Source organism: Daktulosphaira vitifoliae, unplaced genomic scaffold, assembly GCF_025091365.1.
Source record: "Daktulosphaira vitifoliae isolate Bord-2020 unplaced genomic scaffold, ASM2509136v1 Scaffold_5, whole genome shotgun sequence".
In the NCBI taxonomy this organism is placed as follows: Eukaryota; Metazoa; Arthropoda; class Insecta; order Hemiptera; family Phylloxeridae; genus Daktulosphaira; species Daktulosphaira vitifoliae.
Genome location: NW_026099576.1, coordinates 26618296 through 26631415, shown reverse-complemented (window position 1 = coordinate 26631415; position 13120 = coordinate 26618296). Strand labels below are relative to the sequence as shown.

The window sequence follows — 13120 nt, the reverse complement described above, 5'->3', positions numbered from 1 at the left end:
GACTCATTGCAGGCAGATAAACAAAGATAAAGATACAATATTATATAATGACTTGCGCTAACAAAGCTAATTACACTGTCTTTGTAATTTATTTTTTTTACACTAATCACTAGTGTTATGTTTGTGTCCAACAGGATGCCGGAAGTTATGCTAAGCAGTTGGTTTATCACGCCATCAATTTTATAGGATTTAACACTCATTAAATTGACGTATGCGTCTGCTACTCCAAATAATACACCAGAGGACTGCCGTATTTGTACGGCGCTAAGTGGCAACTAAAATAAAAGGTATAAAACAAATAATATTGATATTAAGTTAAATGTTACAAATATTTACTACACTCAGAGTTCAATAGTACTTCCATTATAGAAAATCACATGCGTTGCGATAGAATGCTTTTTATAAATGACTTTTAAAAATATCAATTTTTTTAGAATTTAATTTTATAAAAAATAAGTTTCAATGTCATCAACTCTTAATTCACAAAAAAAATTTACCCCGCTTTATTTCAATGACTAATATAATATTATATATTAATATATAATGCACTCATAATATTTCTTTAAAGTTCAGAGATGTGTATTTTTGAAAATGCATTTAGCAAAATACTTCATAATACTGAAAAATACATCAAATTTTAATAAAAATAAATAAATTGATATGTCATTGTTCAAGTAAAATGTAATTTATGCTATGTAACATGAAACAGCTTAAGCTTTTTTTTTTTCGAAAAAGAATAAATTTGAAACATTTTAATGATAAGTCTTAGTTAAGTTGACCGTGTCAGTGTATTAGATGTTGAAGTAAAACACACATGAAGTCATATCAGAATGATTTATTATGCGAATCTTATTACAATGTAGCGCTAAAAACCATTTAACATGAAACATTAAACCCGTGAGGTAATTTTAAATAGCATTTATAACACGCTCGTATAACGGTTTTATTGTATTTGTTCAGGTTATACTTGGCTTTCGTCCAACGGCAATCGCTATAAAATGGAAATTATCTAACCTTAGCTCGAAAAGAATTTAAAATTGCAAAATAATTATAATTTTACTCTAGTATTGTTTTTCCCTATTTCATCCATTGACCGTTTTAAAACATTCGATAGCAAACAATAACTAATAAAAATTATAGCTTACAATTTAAGTAATGTAATTGCTCTCAAACCCTTTGTTGTCTTAAGTACTAAATAGCGGCGTTTTATTTGTAAGAATACTTATGTGAACTATTTTCTAAATTGTTTTTTTACAGTGATCTCTTTGAAAGTTACTTTGTACACAGGAGTAAATGTTTGTTTTTTATTTATGTTTCAAAACTTTTAAGTAAAAAAGTTGGGTTTTAAATTCTAAAACATATTCAAACCAATTTTTTAAACAAATGGATTATATGGATAAAAAACTTGTAGTAAATAATGTCATCTTTAAGCTATTCAAATCTACCCAATTTCAATAAAGTATAATTTATTTCGCTGACCAAAGTCCAATGGATAATAGATAAGTAGATTGGATTTTATAGGTATAGGGATTTTCCGTATCTTTTTATTCATGAAGTTATATCAGTAGCGTACAACTGTATTCGATAATAAACAATTCGGTTATTTTTTAGTAGTTATCATATTCAAAGAGCGTTTCACATGAAATTCAATAAATATTTATTAAGCTGCTCAACCTTATAGTTCTCATTTTACTCAATATCAGTTAAACCGGCGTGGATTGTAAATGGTTTTTCTATGTGCATAGGAATACATCAAATTCACATTGGCGGTCAAAGTGGGCAACTCGGTAGAGGGAAAAACGTACACAATAGGTTCTATTTTCAACCCTGTTGCGTTGATTCTTAGTAGAGGGTCGAAAAGACACTTGTAGTGCATAGCGAAAATAACTTTATCTTCCTTTTTTTCTTCAACTTAACTGTACACGTTTTTCAGTAGTTGCCGAAAGCACGTACATACCTATACATTGTGTGGTCTGATTTCAACCGCAATAACGTAAATTGTTTTTGATGATGCATCCCAACAGGAACTTAACACTTCAGAATATATTATTTTCGAGTAAAAATCAATAATAACACATCCATATCTGAATATTACATTCTATCAAAATATTTTTACTCGTAACCATTAATAGTATTAACTATTAAAAAAATTCTATTAACACTTTTTTTTTATAGATATATATTCCGAGAATTTATAATGGAAAAACTCATAGTATCCAAAAGTTTGGTGTTATAATCTGTGTTCATAAGCTTTAATTTTAATAAATTTAACATTTAATGAGAATACTAACTATAAAGCTACGATCATACATTAAACAATGTAAATCATACATTAAATACAATAATAATAATAATAATAATAATAATAATTAAACCAAAAGCAATTATTTAACAAATTATAATTTTCAATTAATATTATATTACATATACTGTTTTTTAAAACTAACGACCTTAATGATGATTCGTTTTAAGTTAAAATTTAATATATAATTAATCATTTTTATTTTTTTCATTAGCTATAATTTTAATTTTAACCACTCAATTATTTATAATTAAAAATAATTTTGTTTGTTTTTTTTTAGTTACATATATTTTTTGATTTATTAATTATTAAGTACATTTCTGTTCATCCCCTATATCTTATGAGGGTATAAACTTTATTTTTTTAAATGACAACATATATATTTAACTATTTTATAACAGAGAATNATGACAACATATATATTTAACTATTTTATAACAGAGAATGATCTAATAAAGAAAATGACTGGTCGTTAACAATTTTTGAAACTTATAAGCACTTATTAGTAGTTCGGAAGGTATTACTATTTTAGCTTCGATGCAAAGCTGAGAATGTATTAATTTTACTATGATGTGCTTTTTTTATTATATAAATTAATAAAAATATATTTAATATTTATATTTATATAAATTTCTCGTTCAGACTTCACTTACCACCTAGGTAATATCCGAATAATATCCGGAGTACTGGTTGTTGAATTGTTATTGACCTGAAATTTTCTTATTAAGATCATTTCTTATAGTAGTTAAATATATACGTTACTATTTAAAAAAATAAAGCCTAAGTCCCTATAAAATATAGGGTATGAACCGAAATGTACTCAATAATTAATTAAAATGTGTAAATAAAAAAGCCGAAAAAATAAGTGAGTCGAATATGATAAATGAATCACTCTGTACACTGAAGAAATAAATATTGTGTCTTGTTTCATTAAATATTAGGTTAATGTTCGAATATACCTGTTCTTAACGAAAGACTTAACATGGACATAGTTTGGGTAGTCATTATATTTAATGTAATTGTTTTCCTTTAAAAACGATTCTGACTTCGTTTTTAAAAGAAAACAATTACGTTCATAGTAAACCCCGAAATATCAATAGATTTAGTGGTAAATCTGTTTATGTTGTTGCTTTTTAGGATATAACTACACCACAAAAGCTTATCTTTCTGAAACAATCGACACTAAAACATGATCAGCAATGGTTGAATAATAAATTCGATAATTATTTATTGTCGGATATCCGATTGAACCATCACACAATTGTTAAAATAAAACGTGCCGCTGGCAATCGAAGCGAACGGGATATTGTTTTTTTTCTTTGTCATTTTATTTTAGCATTATTTTATAGTTGTTAATGCGGTCGCATCGACAATAATCCAGTTCAGTGGTGACTACGATACATTCCCATGAAAACGGTACCGTATTCGTGTAAACCTAACCGATAATTTATTAATGGTCGCTAAACTAATATTCTTACCAACATTATAGTAATGAATGTGCTGCTTATCATCATTTCTGTTTACCAAAATTAGGTTGTAACCGTTAAATGAACGTTCAACAAACTTTGCGTTATTTTACAACATCATATAATAATATGAATATTTGTTACAATGATAATCCTAAGCAAACCGCTTTTAACAGTTTTATATAGTTATTAAATCATAGAAATGTTCTTTATGCGCAAATCTATTTTATGATTTTCTGAAAGATTGTAGCCTACACCGACGTTGTACATACAAATCATATTTCTGAACAAAATATACAATTTCTTGAATAATTATTTTGTTACAATTGGTTACATTGTTGTACGTAATTATATGTTCTTTATACTGCCTTAAAATTTGTCCTTCTTTCTCTAATTTCTGTGTTCATGTACATTGGAGCGGCGTTAGGGGTAACGTAAATCGCGTGCATTTGTTTATTACTATGACCACAGTTAGACAGTCAATAACTACTAACGCTCACACTGCCTGACCACCAATCACCACACCCTCATTTTTGTTGAAATGGCAATCAACAAATTGCAAACGACCAAATTATATATAAATTGTTGCCCGCTAAAAAAATACGTGTACTAGATGACTATTTTAAACATTAGACACTTGATTTCTCTTATAATAATTATGTTTAGAAAATTATTTTTAGTATTTATTAGTTTTGTAAATTGTGTATTCACACTAGTATAATAAAATATATTATATTTAATAATAAAAGTTCTGTTGTACAATGAAAAAAAAATAATTTAATGGTTTTTGAGAAATTATGGATATAACTATATTTATAAAAAAATTATTAAAATACAATTAATCTAATCATTTTAAACTGTCTGTTACAATGTACATATTCAATTTAATTTTTTTTGTAAAAAACTGTCAAACTTAAAAAAACGCGTGTGACATTTATAACTGCTAACAATAAACTAAGAATGTAAAATGGCTTACAATATAAACATATGTTAGGGTGTACATATGTACCAACAATACAAAAAAAAAAAAATACAAAAATAGAATGTATGTAGCCCGCAAAATTTAAAATATCACTACATTAAATAGACAAATATTTTATTTTAGTACCACTAACCCAGTTTGTAAAAATTAATTAATAATGAATGGCATTAAGATTCATTATTATTCAGAGTCTGGATTTAATGGAATAACTATGAACACTTGCTTATATTACATTTTAAGCCTTGACAAAGTTTACGGTTACTAGAACATAATAGTTATGAATATAGTAGGTAAATTTTATAGGAAATAATATTATTTAACACTAAAGAGTATTTTATTGTAAACAATAAACGCTAATTGATAGTTAACTTGCTATTCATTATAAATGAATAATAATAATAAAATAAATTTGATTAATTTAAAGTTATCATTGTATAATAATTATATTTTAAAATAAGGAAAATTCCTTTATTTCTGGGATATTTTAATTTTATTTTTAACAAACTAAAGCCTTAGACATACAATATTTTCTGACGTTGTTACTTTAATTAAAAATTTTACCTTAAAAAAGGGTTTAACTGTTGCACTTCTAAGAAGTTTTTTTTAATCAAAACTATCATCTAACTAAGGTAGATCTACAAAGAAATAATAGGTATGTATAAAAGTATTAGCAGCAGTAGTATATTTTTTCGATTTCATAATGGAAGGAAAACCATAACCTAGTGTTAAATTATTGTTGACGTGCCATTATTGTTATCTAATGTTGTAATTGTCGATGATTTTTTATTCAAAAGGTAAGTTTATTAGCCCGACACAACCATTAATTATGGATCATTATAATGTATTCTTGAAACGTTAGGTAGACATATTATGATGAAGCGTCAAAATTCACACAAAGCTAAGTTTTGCAACACAACGCTCTCCCTTGTTCTATCTTTCTTAGAATAGAATTAAAAAAATCATATCGCAACCCCATTATTCAACAAATTTTGCACTCTATGGCTTCTAAATTTTTTGACAACTCAGAGATATATTCAGAGAATCAAATGCTATGATAAAATATATTATCGAGGAGTACCTTAGATTGCTCTTAAAATATCCTTTTCAGAGGAATACTAGTGGCGGAGAGTGAGTTAAGATCGACGTATTCCTATACGAAAAAAGTTACTTTAATAAATAATTATGATTTTTATGAATTTTATTTATATTTTTGACAACTTATGTATATTTACATTCATTGCATTTGAATAATTTTAACTTTGTTAAAATGCAATAAGGAAGTTTTAAAAAGAATTAGAGTTCAAATATCAGCCATTAAATTTGTTGGCATGTTTTTAGTAATAATAAATACATTTTTCTATAAAGTTACTTCTGCTTTTTATATTTTCAAAGACTTTTGTGTGATAAAAGGTTGAAATAACAATTATACAAAAATGAATAATTAAAAAATCCAGCTACATTGGTGGTAAATAATTGTTGTCTTTATATATATATATATATATATATTTAAATAAATGAAAATGGAAATTATTTAAACAATCGGAATAAAAACTTTTAGAACCATTCTGGCCATTTCTTTGTTTAACGTCATAAATTATAACAATGAGAAAAGCTTGTGAAATTTGTCAATACAAAAGTGGCCAAGAGTCACACGTGTACCGCCAAAGGAATGATTGTAATTGTGAGGAGCAAGACAGTAGTGATAATTATTTCCGTTCGGCCTATTCCGGATGTCACTTATCCCTTGCTAATATTCACGAATCAGGATGCACCCTCGCACTTTGTTAGACGGCAATGCCAAATCCGAGTGTCAACTGTATAGTTCATCTCTACTGTGGCCTAGTGGCTAACATGTATAAATATAAATAAATAATAATTTTGAACTGCGGTGACACGTTGGAACGGGCGTATTATTTCTACGGACACGCACGGGCGTAAAATCAATACGCCAAGGGGCGGCGGCGACAGCAACGGTGGCCGTGGCGTTGGCGGTACGACAGTAGAGGTGGGCTTCTTGGGAAAACCTCTATACTCTCATATACTTTTTTTTTTGTGATAAAAAAGTACCATTTAGACACGTGTAACGTGTATGATATTACATTAGATATACTTGACTGTTGCAAAACAGGCGTATAAAACTTGGAGTGTCATATAACTTTTCGACATAGAGAAACACATTATCTATATTTCTCTCGTATTTTTATATGTAATACAACATGTGATGATGATGCACTATACTGGACCGGAAAGACTATATTTAAATTATAATATTTAAAAACGATCTTCGCAGTCGTTAACAGAGAGCATACGGTCTGGATCGTATTATAAGTTGCGGTTAACTGAATTTTCTCTTATTTTCCATAAATTATACGGAAGCTAATAGATAAACCAGTTACGAATATTTTCAATTTTAAATGTTTTCTTTACTTTTTAATTAACTATCGTAAACTTAGTAGTAAACGTAATGGTTATTGGTCTGGCATTCACTTAATCAATTTAAATGTGCAAATCGAGGTTTATTATTTTTGTAATATTAAATTTACTTATTGAGAAAAACTCTAAATTCTTTGTAAAATGAACATGACAGTTTTGTGAGATTATTTTCCCGTTATAAATCTTCAATTATAAAATTTTGTCAGATGCTATTTGAAAAAAAAATGTAATTATTAATTTAAAGTATTATCGTTATTAGTCTTTTGACAGTTCATTACTAATTAGTAAGTTAGTTTTTAAAATAATTCCATACGCTGTAGAGATTTTATACTTTTCTATGTGATACATTATTAAGAATTTTTAAAATCTGTTACATAATTTACCCTTCAAGATTTCTTTATTTAATATAAAAGTAATTTTCTTCAAAGACATGTAAATTTTCAACAAAATTTAATTTCCGTTTTTCCTACTCTAATATGAATCATTTTAGTTGCTAGAACAGTTATTAAGTTCTATATGTTAAAGGTTAAAGTTTATCATCTTAATGCCACTTTTTTCTGCATGAACTTCTCCTACCGTTTAAGACAAGTTTTAAATTACTTCAATAGAAATTAATAAATTTGAAACATCGCAAAACACATAATTTAAATTATACCTTGAATTATGTTTAGGATTTTGATGATTATTGGAAATCTAAAATTTTTTTTTGCGTTTCATCAAAAGAATACTGACAATGATCAGTTTAATTTTGAGTCATGTTATTAACTTTTTCTATTCATAAGGTATAATGTTTACTTTTATTTTTATATAAGTTTTATTTTTATAAGTTTTTTCTCTTTTTTTACATTGTGTATCATTTATAACTTATTTCAATTTTATGTTGCAGCGTTAATAGCTAGATAAGAATTATGAGTATATAATAATCTAAAATACATTTATACGAAATTAGAAATACAATGAAAACTAAAAAAAAATACTAACTGAAGTCCCATAAATTATTTTTGATGTCAACTAAAATTCATTTATTAATTTTAACATAGACTATAAGTGCAAAGTTATTGCTCGAATAATTCCTTAAGTTTTGGTAAATGATCACGTTCTGTACCAATTAATCATCGTTAGTTTATTATTACTTTACTGCAATGTCAATGAAAAATGATTTTTCAATTTCCAATCTCTCGAGATACTGTATTTTTACAGGTAAACTACTTTTCAAATAATATAAATCTCCTAATTAAAAAAAAATAAATGTATTTGAAATTTCAAATATACATTCAACGAAAAATATTTATTTTGAACTTCAACAAATCGCATTGTTTGTATTGGATTTTATAAAAACTCTATAAAATCTAGGCAGTTCAATTTTTTCAAGTTTTCCAATACATTAACAAATAGCCGTAAATTGTTAGTATAAAACCAAATGTACCAACAATTTTAAAAACGTCATATTTCTTAAATGAGCTTTTGGAGTATTTTAGTTCTTATGTAAATAAATGTTTCATTATTATTGTCTTTATTATAAATCATAACTATTGAATTTAATCTAAAAAGGATACTTTGTATTAAATATAAATTTAAATAAATAATATTTTCTTTATTTATAACTGCAAAAAAAAAAAATTATTATTGCTTCTTAGTAAGCTAATCATTTCTTGTAAGAGCAAACTACTCAATTAGAAATTTTCACCGAGATACCTGCACAAATACAAATAAGGTTGTTTCAGCTACCATATTTTAGCGTTTATTAGTTTAATGTTATATAGCTATCCAAAGTTTTTGTAATACGTTTGAAAAAAATATATGCACTATTGGAGTATAAATTGCATTCCATTTGCCAATGTGATATAATATATTTTAGTTGTAACTTAAGTCTAAATTAAACCTTTTTTTTCGTCCTTAAACTCATTAATCACAACTGCGAAATACTCGTACTTTCGAAGTTTTAATTTATGTTTTATAAAAATAACAATGATCATACTAGTGTTTCAACCACTTCCAATGACAAAGTGAACTTAAGCGATCAATCAACTTATTAACTTCTTATACGACTTCAAAGTTCACCAATAACGCAGAACAAAAATAATAATTTTTCGAAAAAAAAAATTGTATAATTAGTTCCAAAAAAATTATAAAATAGTATATGTTTACAATGAATTCTTTTGAAAAGATTCCAATTATTAAATTGTTACAACAAAATTAAATCTTACAAATCTTAGAACTTTCTTTTTCAGATTATAAAATTTATATTTGCAAAAAATAAATATAAATATGTAATTTAATTACTTCATGTAAAATGGCTTATATTATTTAAGTATTTGTTAATAACAAAAAGGATTTTAATTTTTATATCTAAAAATATCCAGTATTAAATATAAAATTAAGTTTTGCTTATCTATTGAGTAAAAAAATAAAAAAATAAAAACACTTTGATAGTTAATTCATACTGATTCGTATCACTATGCGTAAGGATTATAATAATTCAACTAAAAAAAATGAATAGTAGTGTAATTACATTTTATTTCAGTCTTTTTATAGTGATTGTTTAAAAAAAAAGACTCTAACATATTCATATATTTCATGTATAGACTCCATTAGAAACGTAAAGCAATATTTGTCATGAAACAAAAAATCGACCTAAGTATTGTACATAACTATAAGATAATGGAACAACTACGCTTAAATTGATAGCTCCTAAAAACTGTTTTAGAGTCAACTACACAACATACTTTATTTACGGCGGTGTTTGGTAATACGATTTCTACAATAACGATAGTAAAAAAACATATAGTTTGTACACAAAATACAGAAATCTAAATTAACACATAAAATAATTTATCACAGTCTTTTTGTTGTTTTATATTTAATGATTTATTAACAAATAAAACAGTTTTAATTTAAATTCAATTATTTCTATTATTTTATTTTATTTTTATTAAGTAATTAACTCAGTAAATAGTCACATTATAGTACATTATTAATTTACAAAAACATACTTGGAACTTAAGATAACAGAAAATGATCTTATCAAAAATAAATTTGGTAACTCTATTAATAGATTTTTATTATTAAACATTTTTTTTAAATTAATCTCATTATGCAGTATGTATTATATATATATATATATATATATATAATCGTAATTTAACAATATAATAAATTACTAACATTTTACATTGTTAAGTTAACTCAACATGTATAAATAACATTAAAATAAAGCATTATTATCATAACTTTAAATTAAAAAGTTGTTATTTTTGAACATCCTAGCTGTAGGTAAGGCTTATTAGAAAAATAAGAAAACAGTCCGGGGGGGAAATCAATCAAAACTTTTTTATGTGAAACATCAAAATAAAAAGAGTCGCTAAACGTAGCGATTCTCTTTCCACTCGACTTGGCGACTCTCTCTCTTTCTCAATGAGCTGAACTCTTATATCTAAAGTGTATGCAGTGTTTTTATTCATTTCGGAATAAGTTGCCTGCGTTTTATTTGAAAGGAATAATTGTAACAATAAAATGTAAGCGAATGTGCTAGTTTAGAACATAGTTTACCTCTTGGAAATAAACTAAAATTGCACATGTTTCACGATCAAACAGTGGTGCCGACTCCATTTATTTTAATGCATTTGACACGGTTTCCCTCAGCCGAACAAAACGATATCAACCTATATGGAAGTGCATCAGGATTTGAATAATAAGTGTGTGGTGGCCTAATGGTAAGGTTTGTCTATACGGTGTTTTGTATCACGTGTTATAATCCTGTACTTTAGCCTTTTTTTCACATTATTTCCTAAACACTTTCAACGATCAGCGGTCAATCTCCGGTAGCCGTATCAATGTGCAATACATAAATACATAATTTACTGATTTAAGATCACATAATTTAAGTACAGCTCTTACTTTCAACAAGTTATCTTCTTGATTACCAAATTCAAATCGTTTATAATTCAATAAAAATATTGTCAAACGGTTCATCTTTTGTCATTTGAAAAATTTTAATTGTTCAGAAATCAAACTTTTTTTTTCTGTAGTTTGTCAAGTTTTAGTTGAACTGTCTCATGGACTTGGTTAAATGCTTCAACCACTGAGTAGATTTCTTTATCCAAACACTTTTCAAGTGAGCAACTTTAACTTTCTCATTTTTTTTATAAACTTCATAAGCTAAATTTCAATATAGACTATTTATTCATTAAATAATTGTTTTAGCTATTTAAAAACTTAAGCATTGAAAAAAATTTATCAAGATTTAGGTCAGTTATAGTTCATAATTTACTTTTACTTTTTTTATTATTATTTTTTTTTTAAATATTGCCTATTAATAGTAATTTTTATTGCATTTCATTCGCGTGGTATGTACTTTGGTTTACCGTCTCTAAGGATTAGTTTAAACACTAAGACTGAACTTAAGAAAGTTTTAGAGAACTTTGAACGTATAAATCTTTAGTAACATTAAATGTACTTATTGTATTTAGGATTTACACATGATGAAAAATAGCTTAACCTTACTAGGAATCGAGTTCAAAGAAACCGCAAGCATAGCTTTCATTAAATATATTTTGTTATAGTTTTATTTTTACTTGTTGAATCTTAAAAAAACAAATGTACGGGATAAATACATGAGTTCTTAACATAATTAGTAATTCAAGAAATATCAACACTAATCTGTTGACAAGTGTAACAATAAAATGATTAAGTTGACATAAACTTATGGTTTACTATATTCAATAATTTCCGAGATTCTCTGTGGTATTACTGTATAGTAATTATTGTCGAATAATATGTTCAGAATATCCATGTATTGCGTTTTGCTATAGTGACACACAGATTTAAGGTTTACGGATCAGTTGTTTCGTATAATGTGTACGAACTTACACACAGGAATTAATTAAAACCCACGTAAAGCGGTATATATGAACGCTACATACAGTACATGCGCAAAGACAATAAGTNATTTAGGTCAGTTATAGTTCATAATTTACTTTTACTTTTTTTATTATTATTTTTTTTTTAAATATTGCCTATTAATAGTAATTTTTATTGCATTTCATTCGCGTGGTATGTACTTTGGTTTACCGTCTCTAAGGATTAGTTTAAACACTAAGACTGAACTTAAGAAAGTTTTAGAGAACTTTGAACGTATAAATCTTTAGTAACATTAAATGTACTTATTGTATTTAGGATTTACACATGATGAAAAATAGCTTAACCTTACTAGGAATCGAGTTCAAAGAAACCGCAAGCATAGCTTTCATTAAATATATTTTGTTATAGTTTTATTTTTACTTGTTGAATCTTAAAAAAACAAATGTACGGGATAAATACATGAGTTCTTAACATAATTAGTAATTCAAGAAATATCAACACTAATCTGTTGACAAGTGTAACAATAAAATGATTAAGTTGACATAAACTTATGGTTTACTATATTCAATAATTTCCGAGATTCTCTGTGGTATTACTGTATAGTAATTATTGTCGAATAATATGTACAGAATATCCATGTATTGCGTTTTGCTATAGTGACACACAGATTTTAAGTTTACGGATCAGTTGTTTCGTATAATGTGTACGAACTTACACACAGGAATTAATTAAAACCCACGTAAAGCGGTATATATGAACGCTACATATAGTACATGCGCAAAGACAATAAGTGTGCGTGTGTTGTGTACATTGAAAGAGACTGAGTATTTTTGACACGGTGTCACTTCAAAAGATTACTCTGGGACGCTTGTTATAATAAAACAGAAGTCCACAAACGTGAGTTCTGCACAAAATCTGGGATTAAAAAACTTTTATGTCAAACGACATCGTCCTTTTTTTTACGGATCATATCTGTAGATATGTTACGACTAATCGAACAAAACTTTTTTTTTCCGTAGAAAATATTTAAATGTGCTCGATAAAAAACAAGATGACATTCAAATATTATATGCTTTT

At 26.3% G+C, this 13120-nt stretch overlaps 1 protein-coding gene across 4 annotated transcripts in view; it reads left to right on the top strand.

Moving 5' to 3' along the window:
- LOC126907739 (potassium voltage-gated channel protein Shaw) overlaps positions 1 to 13120 on the top strand; it is a 96188-nt gene that overhangs the window by 18087 nt on the left and 64981 nt on the right. For 3 of the 4 annotated variants that reach the window (XM_050689308.1, XM_050689305.1, XM_050689306.1), the window contains one exon: positions 135 to 287. The exons of the other annotated variant lie outside the window; for it this stretch is intronic. The gene's annotated coding sequence lies outside the window, so the exon portion shown is untranslated. The remainder of the gene's footprint in view (positions 1 to 134; positions 288 to 13120) is intronic. 4 annotated transcript variants of the gene reach the window in all.